Below are 27,011 nucleotides of genomic sequence, written 5' to 3'. Positions count from 1 at the left end.
ACGTCATAATTAGACACTAGCATGTCCTATTTAAATAGAATGCTGGCATCCAAGATCACAGCCAATTAAATATTCAGGATACAAAATGCTGCCCCTTTCAGGGCTGGCTCTCAATTTGCAAGTTCTTCAAATAAAAAGAAATGGTATTTATTCTTTTCTTATCAAAACACAAACAAGTATTAAAGCACTCAGAAGCAGACTGCTTGCCATTGGAGAGAACAGTTAAATAAGACAAACCAACTCAGATTGCCTCGATGGCTGGTCAGATAAATGGCATCATGTGCATGGTATTGAGCCAAATCAAGGTATGTCCATGTTCAACTTCTGGTATCTACTGAATCAGCAATGCAGAGGATCAGGGTACTACAACTGGCTTCACTGTCCACAGGCTTGCAGGGAAAGGGAAAAAGATCAAAGTTTGTACCCCTGATTGCCACCCCCCTGCTGGAGGATGTGCATGGGCAGGTACCAGGTGAGGACAAGATCAGGCCCAGTTGTAATGCTGCCCAAGACCGAATAACCGGCTGACACTTCCTGTCCAGGTGCACACGTGAAAAGGCCTTGTTCATTATAGATTGCAGGACGTGTGCCAGCACTTCATGTTTACTCTGAAAATCGAAAACCTTACTTTGGTCGCAGAACCATAGATACAGGTGCAGAATAACAATCCCAGACTCTTCCATCACCATCCCTGGGTATGTCCTGTTCCACCAGCAGGACAGACCCACCAGAGGTGGCGGTACAGTGATATACAGTCAGGAGGGAGTGGCCCTGGGAGTCCTCAACATTGACTCCGGACCCCATGAAATCTCATAGCATCAGGTCAAACATGGGCAAGGAAACCTCCTGCTGATTACCACCTACCGCCCTCCCTCAGCTGATGAATCAGCCCTCCTCCATGTTGAACACCACTTGGAGGAAGCACTGAGGGTATCAAGGTCACAAAATGTACTCTGGGTGGGGGACTTCAATGTCCATCACAAAGAGTGGCTCGGTAGCACCACGACTGACCGAGCTGGCCAAGTCCTGAAGGACATAGCTGTCAGACTGGGCCTGCGGCAGGTGGTGAGCAAACCAACACGAGGGAAAAAACTTACTTGACCTCGTCCTCACCAACGTACCCGTCGCAAATGCATCTGTCCACGAAAGTATTGGTAGGAGTGACCACCGCACAGTCCTCGTGGAGACGAAGTCCCGTCTTCGCACTGAACACCATCCAACGTGTTGTGTGGCACTATCACCGTGCTAAATGGGATAGATTCAGAACAGATCTAGCAGCTCAAAACCGGGCATCCATGAGGCACTGTGGGCCATCAATTGTATTCCAGCACAATCTGTAACCTCATGGCCCGGCATATTCCTCACTACCATTACCAACAAGCAAGGGGATCAACGCTGGTTCAATGAGGAGTGTAGAAGAGCATGCCAGGAGCAGCACCAGGCATACCTAAAAATGAGATGCCAACCTGGTGAAGCTACAACTCTGGGCTACATGCATGCTGATCAGCGGAAGCAACATGCTATAGACAGAGCTAAGCGATTTCACAACCAACGGATAAGATCAAAGCTCTGCAGTCCTGCCACATCCAGTCGTGAATGGTGGTGGACAATTAAACAACTAATGGGAGAGGAGGCTCTGCAAACATCCCCATCTTCAATGATGGCGGAGTCCAGCACGCGAGTGCAAAAGACAAGGCTGAAGTGTTTGCAACCATCTTCAGCCAGAAGTGCCGAGTGGATGATCCATCTCTGCCTCCTCCCGATATCCCCACCATCAAAGAAGCCAGTCTTCAGCCAATTCAATTCACTCCACATGATATCAAGAAACGGCCGAGTGCACTGGATACAGCAAAGGCTATGGGCCCCGACAACATCCCAGCTGTAGTGCTGAAGACTTGTGCTCCAGAACTAGCTGCGCCTCTAGCCAAGCGGTTCCAGTACAGCTACAACACTGGCATCTACCCGACAATGTGGAAAATTGCCCAGGTATGTCCTGTCCACAAAAAGCAGGACAAATCCAATCCGGCCAATTACCGCCCCATCAGTCTACTCTTAATCATCAGCAAAGCGATGGAAGGTGTTGTCGACAGTGCTATCAAGCGGCACTTACTCACCAATAACCTGCTCACCGATGCTCAGTTTGGGTTCCGCCAGGACCACTCGGATCCAGACCTCATTACAGTCTTGGTCCAAACATGGACAAAAGAGCTGAATTCCAGAGGTGAGGTGAGAGTGACTGCCCTTGACATCAAGGCAGCATTTGACCGAGTGTGGCACCAAGGAGCCCTAGTAAAATTGAAGTAAATGGGAATCAGGGGGAAAACTCTCCAGTGATTGGAGTCATACCTAGCACAAAGGAAGATGGTAGTGGTTGGTGGAGGTCAATCATCTCAGCCCCAGGACATTGCTGCAGGAGTTCCTCAGGGCAGTGTCCTCGGCCCAACCATCTTCAGCTGCTTCATCAATGACCTTCCCTCCATCATGAGGGTGTTCGCTGAAGATTGCACAGTGTTCAGTTCCATTCGCAACCCCTCAAATAATGAAGCAGTCCGAGCCCGCATGCAGCAAGACCTGGACAACATCCAGGCTTGGGCTCATAAGTGGCAAGTAACATTCGCGCCAGATAAGTGCCAGGCAATGACCACCTCCCCTTGACATTCAACGGCATTACCATCGCTGAATCCCCCACCATCAACATCCTGGGGGTCACCATTGACCAGAAACTTAACTGGACCAGCCATATAAATACTGTGACTACGAGAGCAGGTCAGAGGCTGGGTATTCTGTGGCGAGTGACTCACCTCCTGACTCCCCAAAGCCTTTCCACCATCTACAAGGCACAAGTCAGGAGTGTGATGGAATACTCTCCACTTGCTTGGATGAGTGCAGCTCCAACACTCAAGAAGCTCGACACCATCCAAGATAAAGCAGCCCGATTGATTGGCACCCCATCCACCACTCTAAACATTCACTCCCTCCACCACTGGCGCACAGTGGCTGCAGTGTGTACCATCCACAGAATGCACTGCAGCAACTCGCCAAGGCTTCTTCGACAGCACCTCCCAAACCTGCGACCTCTACCACCTAGAAGGACATGAGCAGCAGGCACATGGGAACAACACCACCTGCACGTTCCCCTCCAAGTCACACACCATCCCGACTTGGAAATATATCGCCGTTCCTTCATCGTCGCTGGGTCAAAATCCTGGAACTCCCTTCCTAACAGCACTATGGGAAAACCGTCACCGCACGGACTGCAGCAGTTCAAGGCGGCGGCTCACCACCACCTTCTCAAGGGCAATTAGGGATGGGCAATAAATGCCGGCCTCGCCAGCGACACCCACATCCCATGAACGAATAAAAAAAAAGTGCATTTGTTTGTCTTTGCTCAGCAAGGCAGAGACTGTGAGTGGACTTTCCTAAAACTTAATTATGATTGCAAAACAGTTACTTGTCCTTGGCCTCTTTTCCTTCTGGAATACACCAGTGGCTGGTCGCCTGCTTGTTCGGAGATTTTTTTCTGCAGCCGAAACACCACAGCACTCACTCCATTATCAGGGTAGCGGATGCGCAGCTTCAGCTGAATTGACACTTACACTTAAACTTACACTGCAATTAGTGAAATTGACAATGCCAACTTCCATTGAATCGCCATAGCTTTATAAGATGCTGCTTGTGAACTGGAGAGAAAAGTCAAGGACCCATTTGCAACCACAAGACATGATGGGATATCCTTGCCAATGTTGGATTCCTTTTAGAATGAACAGCTCCCCTGCTAGCCTAGTGAGTTGGTCTATAGTATGGCAATACTAAGCGTACAGACCACAAGGTCACAGTTTCAATTCAACTTCAAGAACCCTGGATGGTTTTGCCCCCTCTCAACCCCATAGCATTGAGGGCAATGTTAGCAACCCTCCCCAATCAATGTCCTGAACTGAGATTAGCTCACCCAACAAAGATTGAGAATCAAACCAAGATCCTTCCTGGTTTATGCGGCTTTGTACAACATTGGAATGGGGTATTTAGCCACAAGGTGACTAAACAGCTGACCAAAAAGAGAGTTAAGAAATAGAGAAACGGCCAAAGGTAAAAACAAGAACACGGCTTTTTTGCTGATAATGTAACTTCAGGCCCTGCCTTGAAGATTAAGATAACAAGAATAAATACTGCACTCAAACATGCAGCATTGCACAAAATCTCAGTCAGTAATCGGCTTGAGAATACTGCACAATTAGAGTTATTCACAACAACTCTTCAAACTCTCCTGACGTGCTCCTTAAAGTTAAACTTCAGATTTAAACATAATTTGAAGCCATGGGCTCTTATAGAAAAAACAGCAATAAAAGCAGTTTGGTTTGGACTCACTCAAGACCTTTCCACACCCACTGAAATAATAACCCCTTCACAGACACATACAAAATGTGGACTACAACTTGCATTTGTATAGCACCTTTAATATCGTAATATGTCCCAAGATGCTTCACAGGAGCATAATCAAATAAAATTTGACACCGAGCCACATAAGTAGGTTTTAGGACAGGTGACCAAAAGCTTGGTCAAAGAACTATGTTTTAAGGATCTTAAAGGAGGAAAGAGAGGTGAAGAGGCAGAGAGGTTTAGGAAGGGAATTCCAGAGCTTCAGGCCGAGGCAGCTGAAGGCATGGCCACCAATGGTGGAGTGATTAAAGTCAGGGATGCACAAGAGGCCAGAACTGGAGGAGCACAGAGATCTCAGAGGGTTGTAGGACTGGAGGAGGTTACAGAAAGAGGGAGGAGTGAGACCATGAAGGGATTTGAACACGAGGATGAGAATGTTAAAATTTACTAACAAGAATGCTGATCACAGGGACTTCTCGAAGTGTCAGGTTGACTTTGGTGGTAGATTCAACTCTGGATCAGACTGGTTGTGGGCCCCACACCAGGGTTTGTGCACATAAAACTAATCTGAGACTCTAGTGCAATACGGGGGGGGACAACTACACCATCCTTCAGATAAGATGTAAATCAAGTTCCAGGCTGCAAGCTAAAGTAGACATTAAAGCTCCACAGCACTATTTGAAGAACAGAAGTTCTGCAAGAGTTCTGGCCAACATTCCTCCCTCAACCAATACCACATAAAAACATCCCTTAAATGTTTGAGACATGTTGCTTGGCAGAATCACTGCTATAAAGCAGTCAATGTGCTCCATAAAAATAATTCACTGCATGAAGTTCTCAGTTTTTGAGATGAAAGGTGGTGTATAAATGCAAGTATTAATAAAGGGTAAGTGATAGTTTGCCATCTTTTGCTGAAGCCTATATGTATTTCAACATCCAAATTCTGTGACAGACAACCAATTCAACCATGCAACAAATAACCAATGGGACTCAAATACAATTAAGGATCAGGACTAAAAACAGTGCACAAATCTTCAAACTTGGTGCTTCAGGAGGGCAAAAAGGGGACATGAGATTGCTTTGGCAGATAAGGCAAAGGAGAATCCAAAGAGCTTCTACAAGTACATAAAGGGCAAAAGAGTAACTAGGGAGAGAGTAGGGCCTCTTAAGGATCAACAAGGTCATCTATGTGCGGAACCACAAGAGATGGGTGAGATCCTGAATGAATATTTCACATCGGTATTTACGGTTGAGAAAGGCATGGATGTTAGGGAACTTGGGGAAATAAATAGTGATGTCTTGAGGAGTGTACATATTACAGAGAGGGAGGTGCTGGAAATCTTAACGCGCATCGAGGTAGATAAATCTCCGGGACCTGATGAAATGTATCCCAGGACGTTATGGGAGGTTAGGGAGGAAATTGCGGGTCCCCTGGTAGAGATATTTGAATCATCGACAGCTACAGGTGAGGTGCCTGAAGATTGGAGGGTAGCAAATGTTGTGCCTTTGTTCAAGAAGGGCGGCAGGGCAAAGCCTGGGAACTACAGACCGGTGAGCCTGACATCTGTAGTGGGTAAGTTGTTAGAGGGTATTCTGAGAGACAGGATCTACAGGCATTTGGAGAGGCAGGGACTGATTAGGAACAGTCATCATGGTTTTGTGAGAGGAAAATCATGTCTCACGAATTTGATTGAGTTTTTTGAAGGGGTAACCAAGAAGATAAATGAGGGCTGTGCAGTGGACGTGGTCTACATGGACTTTAGCAAAGCCTTTGACAAGGTACCGCATGGTAGGTTGTTACATAAGGTTAAATCTCACGGGATCCAAGGTGAGGTAGCCAATTGGATACAAAATTGGCTTGACGACAGAAGACAGAGGGTGGTTGTAGAGAGTTGTTTTTCAGACTGGAGGCCTGTGACCAGCGGTGTGCCTCAGGAATCGGTGCTGGGTCCGCTGTTATTTGTTATTTATATTAATGATTTGGATGAGAATTTAGGAGGAATGGTTAGTAAGTTTGCAGATGACACCAAGATTGGTGGCATTGTGGACAGTGAAGAAGGTTATCTAGGATTGCAACGGGATCTTGATAAATTGGGCCAGTGGGCCGACGAATGGCAGATGGAGTTTAATTTAGATAAATGTGAGGTGATGCATTTTGGTAGATCGAATCGGGCCAGGACCTACTCCGTTAATGGTAGGGCGTTGGGGAGAGTTATAGAACAAAGAGATCTAGGAGTACAGGTTCATAGCTCCTTGAAAGTGGAGTCACAGGTGGATAGGGTGGTGAAGAAGGCATTTGGCATGCTTGGTTTCATTGGTCAGAACATTGAATACAGGAGTTGGGATGTCTTGTTGAAGTTGTACAAGACATTAGTAAGGCCACACTTGGAATACTGTGTACAGTTCTGGTCACCCTATTATAGAAAGGATATTATTAAACTAGAAAGAGTGCAGAAAAGATTTACTAGGATGCTACCGGGACTTGATGGTTTGACTTATAGGGAGAGGTTGGATAGACTGAGACTTTTTTCCCTGGAGAGTAGGAGGTTAAGGGGTGATCTTATAGAAGTCTATAAAATAATGAGGGGCATAGATAAGGTAGATAGTCAAAATCTTTTCCCAAAGGTAGGGGAGTCTATAACGAGGGGACATAGATTTAAGGTGAGAGGGGAGAGATACAAAAGGGTCCAGAGGGGCAATTTTTTCACTCAAAGGGTGGTGAGTGTCTGGAACGAGCTGCCAGAGGCAGTAGTAGAGGCAGGTACAATTTTGTCTTTTAAAAAGCATTTGGACAGTTACATGGGTAAGATGGGTATGGAGGGATATGGGCCAAGTGTAGGCAATTGGGACTAGCTTAGTGGTATAAACTGGGCGACATGGACATGTTGGGCCGAAGGGCCTGTTTCCATGTTGTAAACTTCTATGATTAGGATTGACCCAAACTATCTCTGATTTTCAGTAGCTCAAACCAATTATTCTACTGTGTAAATTATAATATTCAAGTAGAACAGATCACCCAGGCAGCAAGGTAGACGCTAAGTGACGGGAACACTCTCAATGACTCAGCTGGTAACTGAGCCACAAAGACGAGGAAGGCAGGTGGCTGGACCTTTGGTGCAAGCTGCATTCGATGACTTCAGCCAGGGAAGCAGTAGAGGCACTACAACTCGCCTCAACACCTTTGGAGTTAAGGTTAAAAGAAAACTCAGCCATGTTTCACACTCCTCACCACTATCCAGTGATGCCTCCTAGAAAACATAAATGGACATCTAATAAAAACAGGAATGGATTCAACTACGATGCACCCCAGATGATTAACCTGCCAATCTCGCTGTCTAAACTGATTAACAGCAGTTCCCATTCATGGACCTCATCACTCATACCTTTTCTGTAATCCAAACCGCAGGGGGGCTCACACCAAGGTTTAATAATTATCCTTACAGTAAAATGCTACATGGATTCGAGTCTCATGCCACACTGCCCTAAACACTTCGAAATGATGGATGTTAAACAAAAGGCATTTAAGGCTAAAACAAATATATTTACTTACAACTAAATAGAATTATAGAATCATAGAAAGGTTACAGCACGGAAGGAGGCCATTTGGCCCATGGAGTCTTTGCCGGGTCTGTGCAAGAGCAATCCAACGAGTCCAACTCCTCCGTCCTATCCCGTAGCCTTGCAAATTTTTTCTTTTCAAGTACTCATCCAGTTCCTTTTTGAAAGCAGTGATTGAATCTGCCTCCACCACCCCCTTTGACAGTGCATTCCAGATCCTAACCACTCGCTGTGTGAAAAACATTTTCCTATCACCTTTGGTTTTTTTGCCATTCACCCTAAATTGACGTCCTCTGGTTCTTGACCCTTCCGCCAATGGGAACAGTTTCTTTCTATCGACTCTGTCTCGAACCTTCATAATTTTGAACATCTATCAAATTTCTTCTCAACCTCTGTTCCAAGGAGAGTAACCCCAGCTCCTCTAGTCCATCCACATAACTAAAGTCCCTCATCCCTGGAATCATTCTAGTAAATCTCTTCTGCGCCCTCTCGAAGGCCTTCACATCTTTCCTAAAGTGCGGTGCCCAGAACTGGACACAATACTCCAGTTGTGGCCGAACGTTTTATAAAGGTTCATCATGACTTCCTTGCTTTTGTACTCCATTTATGAAGCCCAGGATTCCGTATGCTTTTTTTAACAGCTTTCTCAACCTGCCCTACCACCTTCAACGATTTGTGTACATATACACCCAGATCTCTCTGTTCCTGTACCCCTTTTAGAATTGTGCCCTTTAGTTTATATTGCCTCTCCTCATTCTTCCTACCGAAATGTATCACCTCACATTTTTCTGTATTAAATTTCATCTGCCACATATCCGCCCATGTCACCAGCCTGTCTATATCCTCTTGAAGTCTATCACTACTTTCCTCACTGTTCACTACCCTTCCAAGTTTTGTGTCATCTGCAAATTTGGAAATTGTGCCCTGCACACCCAAGTCTAAGTCATCAATATATATCAAGAAAAGCAGTGGTCCTAGTAACGGCCCCTGGGGAATGCCATGGTACACCTCCCTCCAGTCCGAAAAACAAACATTCACTACTACACTCTGTTTCCTGTTACTTAGCCAATTCGGTATCCATGTTGCTACTGCCCCTTTTATTCCATGGGCTTCAATCTTGATGACAAGCCTGTTATGCGGCACTTTATCAAGCGCCTTTTGAAAGTCCATATACAGCACAACAACTGCATTGCCCTCATCAACCCTCTCTGTTACCTTGTCAAAAAGCTATCAAGTTAGTTAAACATGATTTGCCTTTAACAAATCCGTGCTGGCTTTCCCTAATCAATCCACACTTGTCCAAATGACTGCTAATTCTGTCCTGGATTATCGTTTCTAAAAGTTTTCCCACCACCGAGGTTAAACTGACTGGCCTGAAGTTGCTGGGTTTATCTTTACACCCTTTTTTGAACAAGGGTGTAACATTCGCAATTCTCCAGTCCTCTGGCACCATTCCCGTATCTAAGGAAGTTTAGGAGATTATGGCCAATATCTCCGCAATTTCCACCCTTACTTCCCTCAGCAACCTAGGATGCATCCCACCCGTAACTTATCTACTTGAAGTGGAGATGCCGGTGATGGACTGGGGTTGACAATTGTAAACAATTTTACAACACCAAGTTATAGTCCAGCAATTTTATAGTCCAGCAATTTTACCAAAATAAAATTGCTGGACTATAACTTGGTGTTGTAAAATTGTTTACAATTATCTACTTGAAGTACAGCTAACATTTCAAGTACCTCCTCTTTATCAATTTTTAGCCCATCCAGTATCTCAACTACATCTTCCTTTACTAAGACTCTGGCAGCATCTTCTTCCTTGGTTAGGACAGGTGCAAAGTATTCATTTATACCTTGGCCATGCCCTCTGCCTCTATGATTAGATCTCCTTTTTGGTTCCTAATTGGCCTCACCCCTCCTCTTATTACCAGTTTACTATTTACGTGCCGATAGAAGACTTTTGGATTCCCTTTTATGTTGGCCGCCAGTCTATTCTCATACTCTCTCTTTGCCCCTCTTATTTCCTTTCTCACTTCCGCTCTGAACTTTCTATATTCAGCCTGGTTCTCACTTGTGTTTTTAACCTAACATCTGACATTTGCCCCTTTTATCTGCTTCATCTTACACTCTCTCTCTTTTGTCATCCATGGAGCTCTGGCTTTAGTTGCCCTACCTTTCTCCCTTGTGGGACTGTACCTAGACTGCACCCGAACAATCTCCTCCTTAAAAGGCCACCCATTGTTCAATTACAGTTTTTCCTGCCAATCTTTTGATTCCAATTTACACGAGCCAGATCTGTTCTCATCCCACTGAAATTGACCCTCCTCCAATTTAATATTTTTACTTTAGGAGTGGTCCACGTCCTTTTCCATAGCTATGCTAAACCTTATGATACTATGATCGCTGTTCCCTAAATGTTTCCCCACTGACACTTGCTCCACTTGGCCCACCTCATTCCCTAAAACCAAATCCAGAAATGCCTCCTTCCTCATTGGGCCAGAAACGTACTGGTCAAGAAAGTTCTCCTGAACAGACTTCAAAAATTCCTCCCCCTCTTTGCCCCTTATATTACTATCCCAGTCTATACTAGGATAGTTGAAGTCCTCAGTTATCAGTACTTTATGGCTTTTGCACCCCTCTAATTTGCCTGCAAATTTGCTCCATATATCTTTCCCACTAGTTGGTGGCCTATAGAATACACCCAGTAGTGTAATGGCACTTCTATTGTTTCGTAACTCTAACCAAATAGATTCTGTCCTTGACCCCTGCAGGACATTCTTTCTCTGCAGCACTACAATATTCTCCTCAAATACTGCCAACCCCTAGTTTTTACTGAATGATGGCAGAGTCCAGCACGAGTGCAAAAGACAAGACTGAAGCGTTTGCAACCAGCTTCAGCCAGAAGTGCCGAGTGGATGATCCATCTCGGCCTCCTCCCGATATCCCCACCATCACAGAAGCCAGTCTTCAACCAATTCAATTCACTCCACGTGATATCAAGAAACGGCTGAGTGTACTGGATACAGCAAAGGCTATGGGACCCGACAACATCCCGGCTGTAGTGCTGAAGCCTTGTGCTCCAGAACTAGCTGCGCCTCCAGCCAAACTGTTCCAGTACAGCTGCAACACTGGCATCTACCCGACAATGTGGAAAATTGCCCAGGTATGTCCTGTCCACAAAAAGCAGGACAAATCCAATCCGGCCAATTACCGCCCCATCAGTCTACTCTCAATCATCAGCAAAGTGATGGAAGGTGTCGTCGACAGTGCTATCAAGCGGCACTTACTCACCAATAACCTGCTCACCGATGCTCAGTTTAGGTTCCGCCAGGACCACTCGGCTCCAGACTTCATTACAGCCTTGGTCCAAACATGGACAAAAGAGCTGAATTCCAGAGGTGAGGTGAGAGTGACTGCCCTTGACATCAAGGCAGCATTTGACCTAGTGTGGCACCAAGGAGCCCTAGTAAAATTGAAGTCAATGGGAATCAGGGGGACAACTCTCCAGTGGCTGCAGTCATACCTAGCACAAAGAAAGATGGTAGTGGTTGTTGGAGGCCAATCATCTCAGCACCAGGACATTGCTGCAGGAGCTCCTCAGGGCAGTGTCCTAGGCCCAACCATCTTCAGCTGCTTCATCAATGACCTTCCCTCCATCATAAAGGTCAGAAATGGGGATGTTCGCTGAAGATTGCACAGTGTTCAGTTCCATTCGCAACCCCTCAAATAATGAAGCAGTCCGAGCCCGCATGCAGCAAGACCTGGACAACATCCAGGCTTGGGCTCATAAGTGGCAAGTAACATTCGCGCCAGACAATGACCATCTCCAACAAGAGAGTCTAACCGCCTCCCCATGATATTCAACGGCATTACCATCGCTGAATCCCCCACCATCAACATCCTGAGGGTCACCATTGACCAGAAACTTAACTGGACCAGCCATATAAATACCGTGGCTACAAGAACAGGTCAGAGGCTAGGTATTCTGCGGCGAGTGACTCACCTCCTAATTCCCTTTCCACCATCTACAAGGCACAAGTCAGGAGTGTGATGGAATACTCTCCACTTGCCTGGATGAGTGCAGCTCCAACAACACTCAAGAAGATCGACATCATCCAGGACAAAGCAGCCTGCTTGATTGGCACCCCATCCACCACCCTAAACATTCACTCCCTTCACCACCGGCGCACAGGGGCTGCAGTGTGTACCATCCACAGGATGCACTGCAGCAACTCCCCAAGGCTTCTTCGACAGCACCTCCCAAACCCACGACCTCTACCACCTAGAAGGACAAGAGCAGCAGGCACATGGGAACAACACCACCTGCACATTCTCCTCCAAGTCACACACCATCCCAACTTGGAAATATATCGCCGTTCCTTCATCGTCGCTGGGTCAAAATCCTGGAACTCCCTTCCTGACAGCATTGTGGGAGAACCTTCACCAGACGGACTGCAGCGGTTCAAGAAGGCGGCTCACCATCACCTTCTCAAGGGCAATTGGGGATGGGCAATAAATGCCGGCCTCGCCAGCGACGCCCACATCCCATGAACGAATAAAAAAAACTATTGAAGTAAAAATTAGCAAAAACTAGACCATAAGTAGAAGAAAAGTCCACATTGAGTCAATTATCCTTTCTTAGAACTTCTTCAGCCAGAAAATGAAAGCCCTGGTTTCTGAAGAGACAAATTCAGATGGTTTTATTTCTTCGTACCACACTCAGCATTGGCGTATCGGCATTATAACTAACGCTTCAAGCAGAGGTACAAATGGAGTCTGTGGTCTGAGTGTGTAACAGGATTCTAAATGAATTGCTCAACTAAAACCTACTACAACTTTTAAGTACTGTACTTAGTTCTAGTCAATTAGTGATTTTCAGAAATTTATTGTATACAAATGGACAATGCACAAAATACGAATACTATGCAAGTGTAGAATTTGACAAAATTCAAACCCAATCACAGCTTTACACAAATCTGCCTGAATCGATGCAATCAATAAATAGGCCCAATCAATGATATTGAATCTTTTGATTTAACAGAACCATCTGCTCTTTAATTAAATATAAAGCAAAGCAATTCAAATTACATGATTCTGCACACATGAATAATAGGCTTTTTAGCAAGGTACTAGAGAGCTAGCAGCACCCATGGCATCCTAGCCCAACATGAATCAGGCAAGGAGGGGAGAGAACAGTGGGGAAGCGGGAGTAGGAAGAAGGGATGATGGGTGTACTTCAAGCAGGTTATACTTGATGAATCAGAAAAAAGTTCATGAAAAAAATATGAAATCATCTGTGACAAAATACTAAAATTTAGTTGCTAAACTCAATTTCCTACCATGTGGATTTTCAGGATGGAAAACAATTACTTCTCAGAATATGTAGCACAGTCTTCACTATCCTCATTATATTTTATTTTTATAAATTAACTGCTATGTAGCACTAAGCAAGATACGGCAGTATCAGGCTCAACTATGGTGTCCTCCACAGTTGAATAGCCTGCCAATGCTCATTGTCTAGGCTCGTAGATGAAAAATGCCACTTGGGTTGCCATGGAACCATACCCCAGCAGTCCAGATGAGAGGCATTCTCAGCTTCATGTTCACATCCATTCGTGGCCTCACCCCTCCCTATCCCCATAACCTACAACAGCCTTAAACCCCTCCCCAAACTTTCCATTCCTCCAAATCTGGCCTCTTATGCATGCCCCACTTCCCTCACTCCAGTATTGGCGGCCTTGTCAGCCCCCCAGGCCCAACACTCTGGAATTCGCTTTTCTCTCAACCTCCGTCGACTCCTTTAAGCCTTCAGGAGGAGGGAAGAGAAAAAGTTTCATAAGTTGTAGTATAAATATTACCCATAAGTGATCATAACTCAGTATTTAACACTATTAGTTACACTAAGGATGCAGTTATACTGCAACTTTAGTTGCTGTGAAGTGGAAACAAATAGAGTTGTAGTATAACTCCAGACTTGAAGACTGACCAAACTCCAGAGTCTAGCAGTGAGGAGGTAGTTTCACACGTGGATTTCAACTCCTGCGCAGTATCAAAACTGTTTTGAAAAGTGTTTAGGTCCAGGGACACTTTTTAAAAACTTACCTGGAGTTGAATTAGAAATGTTTAAAGAGTGTAGAGGCTCCGGGCCAAACATTTTAATTTTAATTTCTGAAAGAGGAGATCCACACACTGGGAAATTGCACTAGGTTCTAGTCAGTAGAAACGAGTGACTGCCTGCTGGGACAGGTACTGCAGTTAGCAGGCTCACGTTATAATGCACAATAAAAGTACTCAATCTCACCCTACTGCAAGCAATTGGGTGGGGTACCAGAAAGGTTCACTGGTGGGCAGATACATTACAATACTGAACACCTCAACACAGAAATACCAAAATATAGCTCTCAAAAATTACTCTTGCTTTACTACAGGGAACCTGACACTAAATCCACTATCTGCACTCACTAATATAAAATGCTAACAGCAGGGTCAACAGCAGCATGGGGATTTTGGGTGTAGAAGCAGTTTGTAAATATAGAACAGGAGAGTGGAAGTCACAGATAGCACTCTCCCAAAACCAGATAGAAAGTAACCCCTAATGCAAAGACATCTCAGAAGGACCCGTGGAGCTATTGGCCCAAGTACACGCAACAAGCACCCAGCTCTCAGAATTACTTTCGTTTTAAGCTAAATTATTTTGGTTGCTTGGACTTATTGAACCTGCTGTACTGTAATTATATTGGACAGTGAGGCTTAAGAAACAGATCCATATAAAATATGACTTTAGTACAGGCCTGCACCAAATGGTTTCGGTTCCACGGTGCCCAAATTTAGAATTCTGTTCCGGGCGACTTAAAAACTAAGCTGAAGGGCTAAGAATCAAATGTAGGAAAAATGGCTGGAAAGAATAGGAGAGATAAGAAGCAAACTAAGAAGTAAAAGTTAAGAGACACCCAGATTCAATTTTAAAATCTCGTAGAAGGAATGGAAAAATAAGGTTCCAAACTTGAGGTCCAGGGAAAGAAGTAGGAAACAATGCAATAATTCTCAATTTCAACATTGAGGATGCAGGGAAGAACAAATAGGAACATAGGAACAGGAGTAGGCCATTCAGCCCCTTGTGCCTGCTCCGCCATTTGATAAGATCATGGCTGATCTGTGATCTAACTCCATATACCTGCCTTTGGCCCATATCCCTTAATACCTTTGGTTGCCAAAAAGCTATCTATCTCACATTTAAATTTAGCAATTGAGCTAGTATCAATTGACGTTTGCGGAAGAGAGTTCCAAACTTCTACCACCATTTGTGTGGAAATGTTTTCTAATCTCACTCCTGAAAGGTCTGGCTGTAATTTTTAGACTGTGCCCCCTACTCCTAGAATCCCCAACCAGCAGAAATAGTTTCTCTCTATCCACCCTATCCGTTCCCCTTAATATCTTATAAACTTCGATCAGATCACCCCTTAACCTTCTAAACTCGAGAGAATACAACCCCAATTTGTGTAATCTCTCCTCGTAACTTAACCCTTGAAGTCCGGGTATCATTCTAGTAAACCTACGCTGCACTCCCTCCAAGGCCAATATGTCCTTCCGAAGGTGCGGTGCCCAGAACTGCTCACAGTACTCCAGGTGCGGTCTAACCAGGTGTAGGACAGGGTATTTAAGGCTTAGAGAGGAAAAGAACAGAGATGTTCCAGTTCAGTGTTTAAAGGCAGTTTTTCATCTTTCTCTCAAGCAAATATAAAGAGACTCCAGGTGTAATTTGAGACATTTTCAAAGTTTTATCATATCTTTTGCCATCAACCCATCTGCAAAACATCTCTTGTGCTAACACTGCAGTGGCTCAGCAGAGAGAAATGGAACAGATAGTGCCGCTACTATATCAACGTGCATTTATAAGTCACCTTTAACGTAGTAAAGCGCCCTAAGGCATGTCACAGGAACGTAATCAGGCAAAGACCTACTATACCAGGCTTATTTAAGGCACTTTCACATGATAAAACTGTAACTAATAGCAAATGCTTGGCTCTCGTGGCACGGACTGCACTAAGAAATATAAACTGTCCAACATACTTTGTTCCGGCAGAGACTAATTTTTTCATGGATCTTGTCAACTGCAAACAGATTTTCATCAGCAGTGCTTCTGACCAGCATCTGATGGAGAAATGAGCTGGACGGAAATATAAAGAGCAGCACTGGGATGCTAGTCTGATGCTGCTTTTCTGAAACCAGTCCAGCACTGTAGGAGCCTCTTATAGAGTATCATCATCAATATACTACAGAATAAAAACACACGTGCAATGTACTTCTAGTACGATATTCTAAATTTATCACCTTAAATTGTTTGCACCACCAACAGATCTATAACCAACAGTATTTGGAGCACTGGCTGCAGTGGGGTGTGCAACTTGGGTCCCCTATTATTAGGAGGAAATAAAAACAGTCGGAAAGGTAAAGAATATATTCAGCAGGATGATATCAGGTCAGAGTTACAAAAAAAAACTTGGGGTTAGTGTCCTCCCCACCACTACAGCTACAAATGTTAAGGGGTGACCTGATACAGGTGTCCAAGATTACGATGGATAAATAATGATAGATTGTTTCAATGGCTGGCGAGACAGTAATTTAAGATAAACGGCTGAAAATGTTCTCTCCAAACAACCCAAGTTTGTAAAGTCAAAATCTGTAATTACTGATTTTTTTTGCTCAGCTTAACTAGACACAGTCTGAAAATTTCACTCACTGTTATACTGTGCTAAAATCTCAGACAGTGCTAAGCAACCTCTCAGCACTATTTCAAAACACTGCACCTTTATGCTGCAGGGGAGTGGCCAGTAAATATATCTCCTTTGCTGATCTACTACTGATTCTTAAAGGGGAACTGCTAATGAAATATTAAAAATACAGTTTTATCACCAGAAACCAGCAGGAAATGCTCATTAGTCTGTCTACTCATACACATCACCAGCCACCCTGCTCAAAGTCAATAAATCAGCCCCAACCTTTTAGAAAAACGTGCTATTTACCCTTCACGTGCAGTTTCCTGTTGTCTTTTCTCAAACCTCCTCATTCCATTCCGAGATGTAATGTAATGACACCCCTTGTGCATCTTGGAATTATCTGTCACCCTCCCTCTCTCCCTCCATTCCCCCTCCCCTTGATGATTGATACTTTGGAAATAGCACATTGCAAGAGCTCAACTACTACCAGTTCCACAAACCTCACTTCAAATTGTGTTTGAGGAGAATTAATATAAAAGCAATATAGTTCCTTGTGTCACAACCAAACTAGGATAAATTAATTAGCATTGTGCAAATTAGCATTATAAACTTCAGAAAGCATCGAGCTCCTTTGGCACCAGTCTCAAACCTGGCGCTCTGCATCACCCAGTTATACTATGCTTCCAGGCAAATCTATTTGCAAAGTCAGGGCTAGCTCCACTACACACTGTACAACATTTAGCCTTCTTGGGATATGCTGCACAGAAATAATGGGCTCTACCCCAGAGGGCTGTGGATGCTGAGTCATTGAATATATTCAAGGCTGAGATGGATAGATTTTTGGACTCCAGGGGAATCAAGGGAGATGGAGATCGGGCAGGAAAGTGGAGATGAGGTCGAAGATCAGCCATGATCTAATTGAATGGCGGAGCAGGGTCGAGGAGCCGTATGGCCTACTCCTGCTCCTATTTCTTATGTTCTTATGGCTCCAACCATACTGCTCCTGAACCAAGTAGCTCCACTGGTTTAGCTTCTGGAAGGATTCTGATTAGCTACTCTACATTTTTAGTACTGGTTTTGCTCACAAAACCATTCTGGTACCAAGAACACACTTGAACAGCAAACAGTGAGCAATACAGACCAGCAAAGCCCCAATTTTGATCCCTGGTCTGGACTGCATTAGCTGATGTCAGTCAGGGCAGTAGTGCAGGTTCAGCAATTGGCCTCAGTACCACTGGACTAAGAAGAGGGGGGGAAAAATCAGCCATGATTCCTGCTCCTAGAATCACAGAATCATAAAATGGTTACAGCATGGAAGGAGGCCATTCGGCCAGTCAAGTCCGTGCCGGCTCTCTGCAAGAGCAATCCAGCTAGTCCCAATCCCCCGCCCTATCCCCATAGCCTTGCAAATCTTTTCCCTTCAAGCACTTATCCAATTCCCTTTTGAAAGCCACAACTGAATCTGCCTCCACCATCCCCTCAGGCAGTGCATTCCAGACCACAACCACTCACTTTTTTAAAAAACGTTTTTTCTCATGTCACCTTTGGTTCTTTTGCCAATCACCTTAAATCTATGTCCTCTAGTTCTTGACCACTCCGCAAATGGGAACAGTTTCTCTCTATCTACACTATTCACACCCTTCATGATTGAATGCCTCTATCAAATCTCCTCTCAACCTTCTCTGCTCTGAGAACAACCCCACCTTCTCCAGTCTATGCAGGTAACTGAAGTCCCTCAAGGGCTTCAACTTTGATGATGAGCCTCTTGATCATTGTTTTGGCATATTTTCCAGCAAGTGTCTTTCTGTGCACATTGGGCAAGAACAGGATCACGTTTGACCGCGATGCCCCCCCAAAATATCCCACTGACGCTCATCATCCAGCCTCACACATGACAAATGGCCACTCAGGCAAAGCCCTAGTGAACAACCAATACCTGCAGCATACTCCAGCACCAGTCAGCACTTTCAGCAGGAGGAGGGGGAAAAGTTGGAGGGCAAGTTAAGAAAACAAAATGGGTACATGCAATTTGTAGACTGCGGTCAGGCTCTGCCCAGTCTTGGTCTGGAAGAAACTTGCCCTTCTTCAAAATAGATCAAAACACTTTCTCAAACGCACAAAAAACTAACTGCTACTCACTGGCTGTTTGTTATTTTTTACTTTAACTCACAGCACAAATCACAGATTGCGGCTAGCTGAAGTTAAAAGTAAGGGAAACTTATCTCTAGACCGCAAACCACGTACATCTATACCAAAAGGAGCAAAGAGGAACAACCACAGGGAATAAATTATAAAAACTAGTGGCACACCGGATATAACCAGGTGGAAACTCTCAAACCAATACAAATCCCCATCCGACCAACTTCTATTCCTGTACATAAACATTAAGACATCCTTAAATATCATATTTTCACAAGAAGCAGAGAGAATTCATTGGTTTACCCTTTCCCAAAAGGTTTAAAAATTATATAAACGGAAAATACCTGGGGAACAGTCATGATAATACATAGGACTAGGGGAAAGAGAGGGGGGAAAATCAGCCCAGAATCTTATTCCTGATTAATATCAAATGACCTCTGCTAGAAAGTACTTGTGGGTGTCAGGTGAGGACAGAATGTGATCACCCCCCTCCCTGTCCCAATAACCTACCAACACCATGATTAGGTTCACATGAAGAAAACCGACATGGGTGAAGCACTAGAAGGGGACTAGCACCCAAGGAACTGTGCCCTAGTACAAGTCCACAACTTCAAGTGAGGTGGGGAGAAAATTAGCAAGGAGCAATTTTATTTTAAAGAAAAAAAAATTGCATCCAAATTTGTGTAGAGTATTAAACCCATTTCCCAGAGTAAAACTACAGGCGGTCTATCAAATGTATGAAAAGCAAAGTTCAGTACATGAAGAACACAGGACATATGGATAAAGCAAAGATCCAGTATTTTGAACATTAAGAACATAAGTGCACAAACATCACTACAGAGATCATTTGCACTGCCAAACTAATAGGGAAACAAAGCCCTAACAGTTGGATCTGAAGTTGTCAGAGTTGAGCGTCTGCCTGACAGTTAACACAGACAGCGTTTTTTGTTCCTAGCAAGGCCCCCTTGGCCCAGATGTGAATTTGAATCACATTTTTTTTGATGTGCTGCAGATGTTTGAGACTGTCACAGTCAGATTTGTGTCTTGCACATTACTACCCAACACCCGTCACTTCCAGCACCGGACAAGATCCACGTCCCACGCCCAACCCATTTCCCACCACACTGAGTAACTTCCAACAATCACAACAGCGTTCACTATTGTTCAAGAGGTTATCATGGATTTAAGGAGCCTGGAAAGGTGGGGGGGGGGTTGGGGCCAGTGTACAGGGAGATTGTCCCTCAGTGACCCCCGGGGAGGGGGGTTTAGGGCCGATGTATGGGATGGGGAGACTATCCCTCAGTGACCCCAGGGGAGGGGTTTAGGGCCGGTGTATGGGATGGGGAGACTATCCCTCAGTGACCCCAGGGGAGGGGTTTAGGGCCGGTGTATGGGGAGACTGTTCCTCAGTGACCCCAAAGTTTGGGGGGGGTTGTGGTGGTGTGGTTTGTAGCCAATGTACAGGGAGACTATCCCACAATGACCCCAGGGAAGGGGGGGGGGGTTTAGGCCCCGGTGTACGGGGAGACTGGCCCTCAATGGCCCCGGTGTACGGGGAGACTGGCCCTCAATGGCCCCGGTGTACGGGGAGACTGGCCCTCAATGGCCCCGGTGTACGGGGAGACTGGCCCTCAATGGCCCCGGTGTACGGGGAGACTGGCCCTCAATGGCCCCGGTGTACGGGGAGACTGGCCCTCAATGGCCCCGGTGTACGGGGAGACTGGCCCTCAATGGCCCCGGTGTACGGGGAGACTGGCCCTCAATGGCCCCGGTGTACGGGGAGACTGGCCCTCAATGGCCCCGGTGTACGGGGAGACTGGCCCTCAATGGCCCCGGTGTACGGGGAGACTGGCCCTCAATGGCCCCGGTGTACGGGGAGACTGGCCCTCAATGGCCCCGGTGTACGGGGAGACTGGCCCTCAATGGCCCCGGTGTACGGGGAGACTGGCCCTCAATGGCCCCGGTGTACGGGGAGACTGGCCCTCAATGGCCCCGGTGTACGGGGAGACTGGCCCTCAATGGCCCCGGTGTACGGGGAGACTGGCCCTCAATGGCCCCGGTGTACGGGGAGACTGGCCCTCAATGGCCCCGGTGTACGGGGAGACTGGCCCTCAATGGCCCCGGTGTACGGGGAGACTGGCCCTCAATGGCCCCGGTGTACGGGGAGACTGGCCCTCAATGGCCCCGGTGTACGGGGAGACTGGCCCTCAATGGCCCCGGTGTACGGGGAGACTGGCCCTCAATGGCCCCGGTGTACGGGGAGACTGGCCCTCAATGGCCCCGGTGTACGGGGAGACTGGCCCTCAATGGCCCCGGTGTACGGGGAGACTGGCCCTCAATGGCCCCGGTGTACGGGGAGACTGGCCCTCAATGGCCCCGGTGTACGGGGAGACTGGCCCTCAATGGCCCCGGTGTACGGGGAGACTGGCCCTCAATGGCCCCGGTGTACGGGGAGACTGGCCCTCAATGGCCCCGGTGTACGGGGAGACTGGCCCTCAATGGCCCCGGTGTACGGGGAGACTGGCCCTCAATGGCCCCGGTGTACGGGGAGACTGGCCCTCAATGGCCCCGGTGTACGGGGAGACTGGCCCTCAATGGCCCCGGTGTACGGGGAGACTGGCCCTCAATGGCCCCGGTGTACGGGGAGACTGGCCCTCAATGGCCCCGGTGTACGGGGAGACTGGCCCTCAATGGCCCCGGTGTACGGGGAGACTGGCCCTCAATGGCCCCGGTGTACGGGGAGACTGGCCCTCAATGGCCCCGGTGTACGGGGAGACTGGCCCTCAATGGCCCCGGTGTACGGGGAGACTGGCCCTCAATGACCCCGGTGTACGGGGAGACTGGCCCTCAATGGCCCCGGTGTACGGGGAGACTGGCCCTCAATGGCCCCGGTGTACGGGGAGACTGGCCCTCAATGGCCCCGGTGTACGGGGAGACTGGCCCTCAATGACCCCGGTGTACGGGGAGACTGGCCCTCAATGACCCCGGTGTACGGGGAGACTGGCCCTCAATGACCCCGGTGTACGGGGAGACTGGCCCTCAATGACCCCGGGGGAGGGAGGGGGTTTAGGGCCGGTGTACGGGGAGACTGGCCCTCAATGACCCCGGGGGAGGGGGGGGGGGGGGTGTAGGGCCGGTGTACGGGGAGACGGTCCCTCAATGACCCCGGGGAGGGGGGGGGGTGTAGGGCCGGTGTACGGGGAGACGGTCCCTCAATGACCCCGGGGGAGGGGGGGGGGGGGTGTAGGGCCGGTGTACGGGGAGACCGTCCCTCAATGAGCCCGGGGGAGGGGGGGTGTAGGGCCGGTGTACGGGGAGACGGTCCCTCAATGAGCCCGGGGGAGGGGGGGGGGGTGTAGGGCCGGTGTACGGGGAGACGGTCCCTCAATGAGCCCGGGGGAGGGGGGGTGTAGGGCCGGTGTACGGGGAGACGGTCCCTCAATGAGCCCGGGGGAGGGGGGGTGTAGGGCCGGTGTACGGGGAGACGGTCCCTCAATGAGCCCGGTGTACGGGGAGACTGGCCCTCAATGGCCCCGGTGTACGGGGAGACTGGCCCTCAATGGCCCCGGTGTACGGGGAGACCGTCCCTCAATGAGCCCGGGGGAGGGGGGGTGTAGGGCCGGTGTACGGGGAGACGGTCCCTCAATGAGCCCGGGGGAGGGGGGGTGTAGGGCCGGTGTACGGGGAGACGGTCCCTCAATGAGCCCGGGGGAGGGGGGGTGTAGGGCCGGTGTACGGGGAGACGGTCCCTCAATGAGCCCGGGGGAGGGGGGGTGTAGGGCCGGTGTACGGGGAGACGGTCCCTCAATGACCCCGGGGGAGGGGGGGGGGGTGTAGGGCCGGTGTACGGGGAGACGGTCCCTCAATGACCCCGGGGGAGGGGGGGGGGTGTAGGGCCGGTGTACGGGGAGACGGTCCCTCAATGACCCCGGGGGAGGGGGGGGGGGGTGTAGGGCCGGTGTACGGGGAGACGGTCCCTCATTGAGCCCGGGGGAGGTGTAGGGCCGGTGTACGGGGAGACGGTCCCTCATTGAGCCGGGTGGGTGACTACACTCCCCCTTACGTCCCACAGGCCGCGCCGCATCACCGTCGCCGCCGCCGCCCCTCGTCGGTCCCTGCCCCGCACTCACCGCGTCTGATCGCGGTCGGTCGGTCGGTGTGGCCCCTCCCCCGCGGTGCCGGTTAACGGGCGGGTGGATGAGCCGGTCCCGTTCTGTCCGTTAAATCGAGTCCGGGCGCTTCCGCTGCGCTCGAGCTCCTGATTCCTCACCGCGCGCCGCGCTCCAGCCGTTGCGGCTTATTGTGTGGCGGCGCCGGCGGAGCCACTTCCGGTCCCCGTCCCCGCCCCCCACCACCCACCACCCACACGCACACCACGCCCCAGCCACGCCCCCTCCCGTCTCTTAAAGCGGCAACAGCAGGAGCAACTGACGGGACCCACAGCTCATGTCCATCTTTCATTCACTGTGTGATGTCGCTCCGTTGCTCCCTTACTGCAGATTTTGACGATAACTGAACCAGACCAGAAGTTCCCGGGTTCAATCCGCAGTCTGTGCTGAATTTGTTCCTTACAACAGGGGTCTTGCAATTGTCATCAGCACCCCTCTGCTAGTAGAGGGGGGAAATCAGCCATTGCGAATCACTGTCAAGCGATCCCTGCAAACATGTGGACACTGGCTTGAGTCCAGCTTTGATAATCTGCAAAAGGTAATATTCCTGCAGATATTCACTATTCAGGCTGACTTGAAGGTTGGCTATTACTTTAGGGTTGCCTTGGCCTGTGAAACCTTACCTCAGCAAGTCACCATTTACTTCAGCAACAAATAAACACCTTGCATTGCAGTTGCATGTAAAAAAAATGTCGCAAGATACTTCGCAGAGGCGTACTTAAAAAAAATAGACAAGCCAACAAAAAAAAGGTGGAGGGGGGAGAGGAAGGCACAGCTGCCAATGTTGGGGCAAAGGGGGGCCCGGAAGGAAGTTTGATGGAGAGGTGTCGGGCTGGAGGAGGTAGCAGACATAGGGAGGGGTGACGCCATGAAGAGATTTAAACACAAGGATGAGAATTTTTACTTTGAGACATTGGAGTACTGGGAGCCAATGTCGATCTGTGAGGCCACGGAGGATGGATGATCAGGACTTGGTGTTGGTTAGGATACGTGCAGCAGTATTTTGGATGAGCTGAAGTTTACAGAGGGTGGAGGATGAACAGCCAGTCAGGAGAACATTGGAATAGTCAAATCTGGAAGTGACAAAGGCATGGATGAGGGTTTCAGCAGCGGAGAGGTTGAGGCAGGGGCGGAGGCTGGTCACATTACAGAGGTGGAAGTAGGCAGTGTTTGTGATGGAGCGAATGTGAGGTCAGAAGCTCAGCTCGGGGCCAAATAAGTTGCAGAGGTTACGAACAGTGTGGTTCAGCTTGAAACAGTTGCCAAGGAGGGTTGGAGTTTGCGGCTGGGTTTGAAGACAATGGCTTCAGTATTACCAAAGATTAACTGGAGGATATTGCAGCTCATCCAGGACTGGATGTCGGACAAGCAGTCTAACAACAGAGGTAGCAAAGGGGTAGAGCTGGTGGAGAGGTAGAGCTGAGTATCATCAGCTTATTTGAGGAAGCTGACCCCATCTCTGCAGATGATGTCGACAAGTGCCAGCATAGATGAGGAGGAGGTGGGGGCATTGGATAGATCATTGGGAAACTTCAGAAGTAATGGTGTGGGCGTGGGAAGAGAAGCCATTGCTGGAGAAGTTCTGGCTACGGTTGGATAGGCAAGAGTGGAACCAGGCGAGGGAAATCCCACCACAAGAGGAAAAAAAGGAGAACCAATCACCACAGTGTAATACACCAGCAAAGATAAAAGTACCATATGGTGTTGGAAAATGCCAGCATGCATCATAGTATGTACAGCATAGGAGGAGGCCATTTGGCCCATCCTGCCTGTGACGGCTATCCATATAGTTCCAATCCTCTGCTCTTTCCCCATAGCCCTGTAAACTTTTTCCCTTCAGGTATTTATCTAATTCCCTTTTGAGAGTTACTATTGAATCCGCTTCCACCACTCTTTCAGGCAGTGCATTCCAGATCATTACAATTCATTGCGTAAAAAAATGTTTCCTCATGTCGCCTCTGGCTCTTTTGCGGATCACCTTAAATCTGTGTCCTCTGGTTACCAACCCTTCTGCCACTGGAAACAGTTTCTCCTTATTTACTCTATCAAAATTGTTCATGATCTTGAACACCTCCATCAAATCTCCCCTTAACCTTCTCTGTTCTAAGGAGAACAACCCCAGCTTCTCCAGTCTATCCACATAACTGAAGTCCCTCATGCCTAGTACCGTTCCAGTAAATCTCTTCTGCACCCTCTTTAAGGCCTTGACATCCTTCCTAAAGTGTGGTGCTTTCTCAACTAGTCCTGCCACCTTCAAAGATTTGTGTACCTACATCCCCAGGTCTCTTTATTCCTGCACCCCCTTTAAAATTGTACCATTTAGTTTATATTGCCTCTCCTAATTTTTCCTACCAAACTGCATCACTTCACACTGATCTGCGTTAAATTTCATCTGCAATGTGTCTGCCCATTTCACCAGCCTGTCTATGACCTTCTGAAGTCTGTTATTATCCTCCACATTGTTCACTACATTTCCGAGTTTAGTGTTATCTGCAAACTTTGAAATTATTCCCTGTAAACACAAGACCAGGTCATTAATGTATGTCAAAAATAGGGAGAGACAAATGCTAGCTTGTGATGCAGGATAGAGAGAAAACTAGGTGTGCTGGAAATTCAAAATAAAGAGACAGAAAATGCTGGAAACGTACAGCCGATCAATCAACATGTGAAGAAGAGGTTAATGTTTCAGATGGGGTCTTTTCTGAAGTAAGGAAGAAATGTCCCACAATGAACATTAACCAAACTTTCTCTTGTCAGATGCCGATGGGCCTGCTGTGAATTTTCAATGTTTTCTATTCCATATGGTTTTATTCATTTACAGAAATAAAATTTAGGAACTTCAGCCTTGTGATTCATCAATGACGTTGGTTTCTGTTGGATTAATGATAACAATATTTAACAATAAACTGCTTAAAGGGATGGTCAGTGTATAGCATTTAGTCAGTCATTAACCCTGCAATGACGAATTAAGCAATGCAGTTATTCAAGTCCAAAGAGAAACAGGGAGTGGGGTTGTGAGTCACATACTTTGTTGTACTACTAAAAAGTCACAAGTTAAAGTTTTCAATGATTCTACATCACAAATATAGAAGTGAGGAAAAAAATCCATTTCTATATTTAATAGTTGGAGCTTACTATGATCATTTTACATTTTGGAAATTTCCACACAGTCCAAAACTGGTCAAGTAGCAACCCAATCCAAGGTGGGCCATGGGGAGAGCGGGATCCCTCTGCAGGTCCCAGACAGCTCAAATATGTATCCTGTGTTCCCCACGAATGTGTTGATGTCTTTAAAAGCGGGCATCGAAGTGAGTTTAAAGTCAGCAATATGATTGAGACTGGCTTTCAGATCAAGTCAAAGTTTGTTCTGTGACAGGCAAATCTTTAACGGTTCGAGCTCTCTCAACTCTCAAATCCTTTTAATGGTTCAGTTGCTCTCTCAACTTAGGTTCACACAAAATGGCAGTTTTCATAAGCAGACTGAATCTCTCATCACTGAAACCTGCACCTTTCTGTGTGAAGACTGGGATAGCATGCCCCAGGACAACCAATTACCCTTTGACTGCAGTGTTAAGCACCAGGGGCCACATGGGCTGGGTCCACATGATGCTATCCACTGTTGAAAGGTGGTAAATACCACACTGTCACACTTTCAGGCGAGTTGGATAGTCAAATGTATTTACAAGTGATTCATTACACAGAGAAGACACGCAGCAAATAACTTCTTGTACATTACTTGACTTACACAATAATCAAACTATTCTAAAATCAATGAGTCCCAGATGTTTAAGCTGTTCTCTGATGAACTGCTACATGCAACAATCTCAATGGAGTCCCCAGCAGTACCTCAGTCTGGAAATGGACCGTCTAAATAAGGAAAGTTTCTACCTCTTACACAATTCTTCCAAACCTCCAAAGGGCAGATTTCATTTGAAGATCAAAGAACCTCTTTCTCAATAGTCTGGCAATCAGATTAATCATTTCCACCACTCATGTGGATAACATGTGAACAGCAGTCTCTTGGTTGTTTGTTGAGTCATTTATTTGAGAC

General features: G+C 47.3%; 1 protein-coding gene across 3 annotated transcripts in view; it reads right to left on the bottom strand.

Annotated features, from left to right (window-relative positions):
* raph1a (Ras association (RalGDS/AF-6) and pleckstrin homology domains 1a) overlaps positions 1-23,115 on the bottom strand; it is a 249,705-nt gene extending 226,590 nt beyond the window's left edge. For all 3 annotated transcript variants that reach the window (XM_067987976.1, XM_067987977.1, XM_067987978.1), the window contains exon 1: positions 22,922-23,115. The gene's annotated coding sequence lies outside the window, so the exon portion shown is untranslated. The remainder of the gene's footprint in view (positions 1-22,921) is intronic.
* Between the last annotated feature and the right edge of the window lie 3,896 nt (positions 23,116-27,011).

This window comes from Heptranchias perlo, chromosome 7, assembly GCF_035084215.1.
Source record: "Heptranchias perlo isolate sHepPer1 chromosome 7, sHepPer1.hap1, whole genome shotgun sequence".
Classification (NCBI taxonomy): domain Eukaryota; kingdom Metazoa; phylum Chordata; class Chondrichthyes; order Hexanchiformes; family Hexanchidae; genus Heptranchias; species Heptranchias perlo.
The sequence above is the reverse complement of the archived record's forward strand: the minus strand, read 5'-3'. Positions and strand labels throughout refer to the sequence as shown.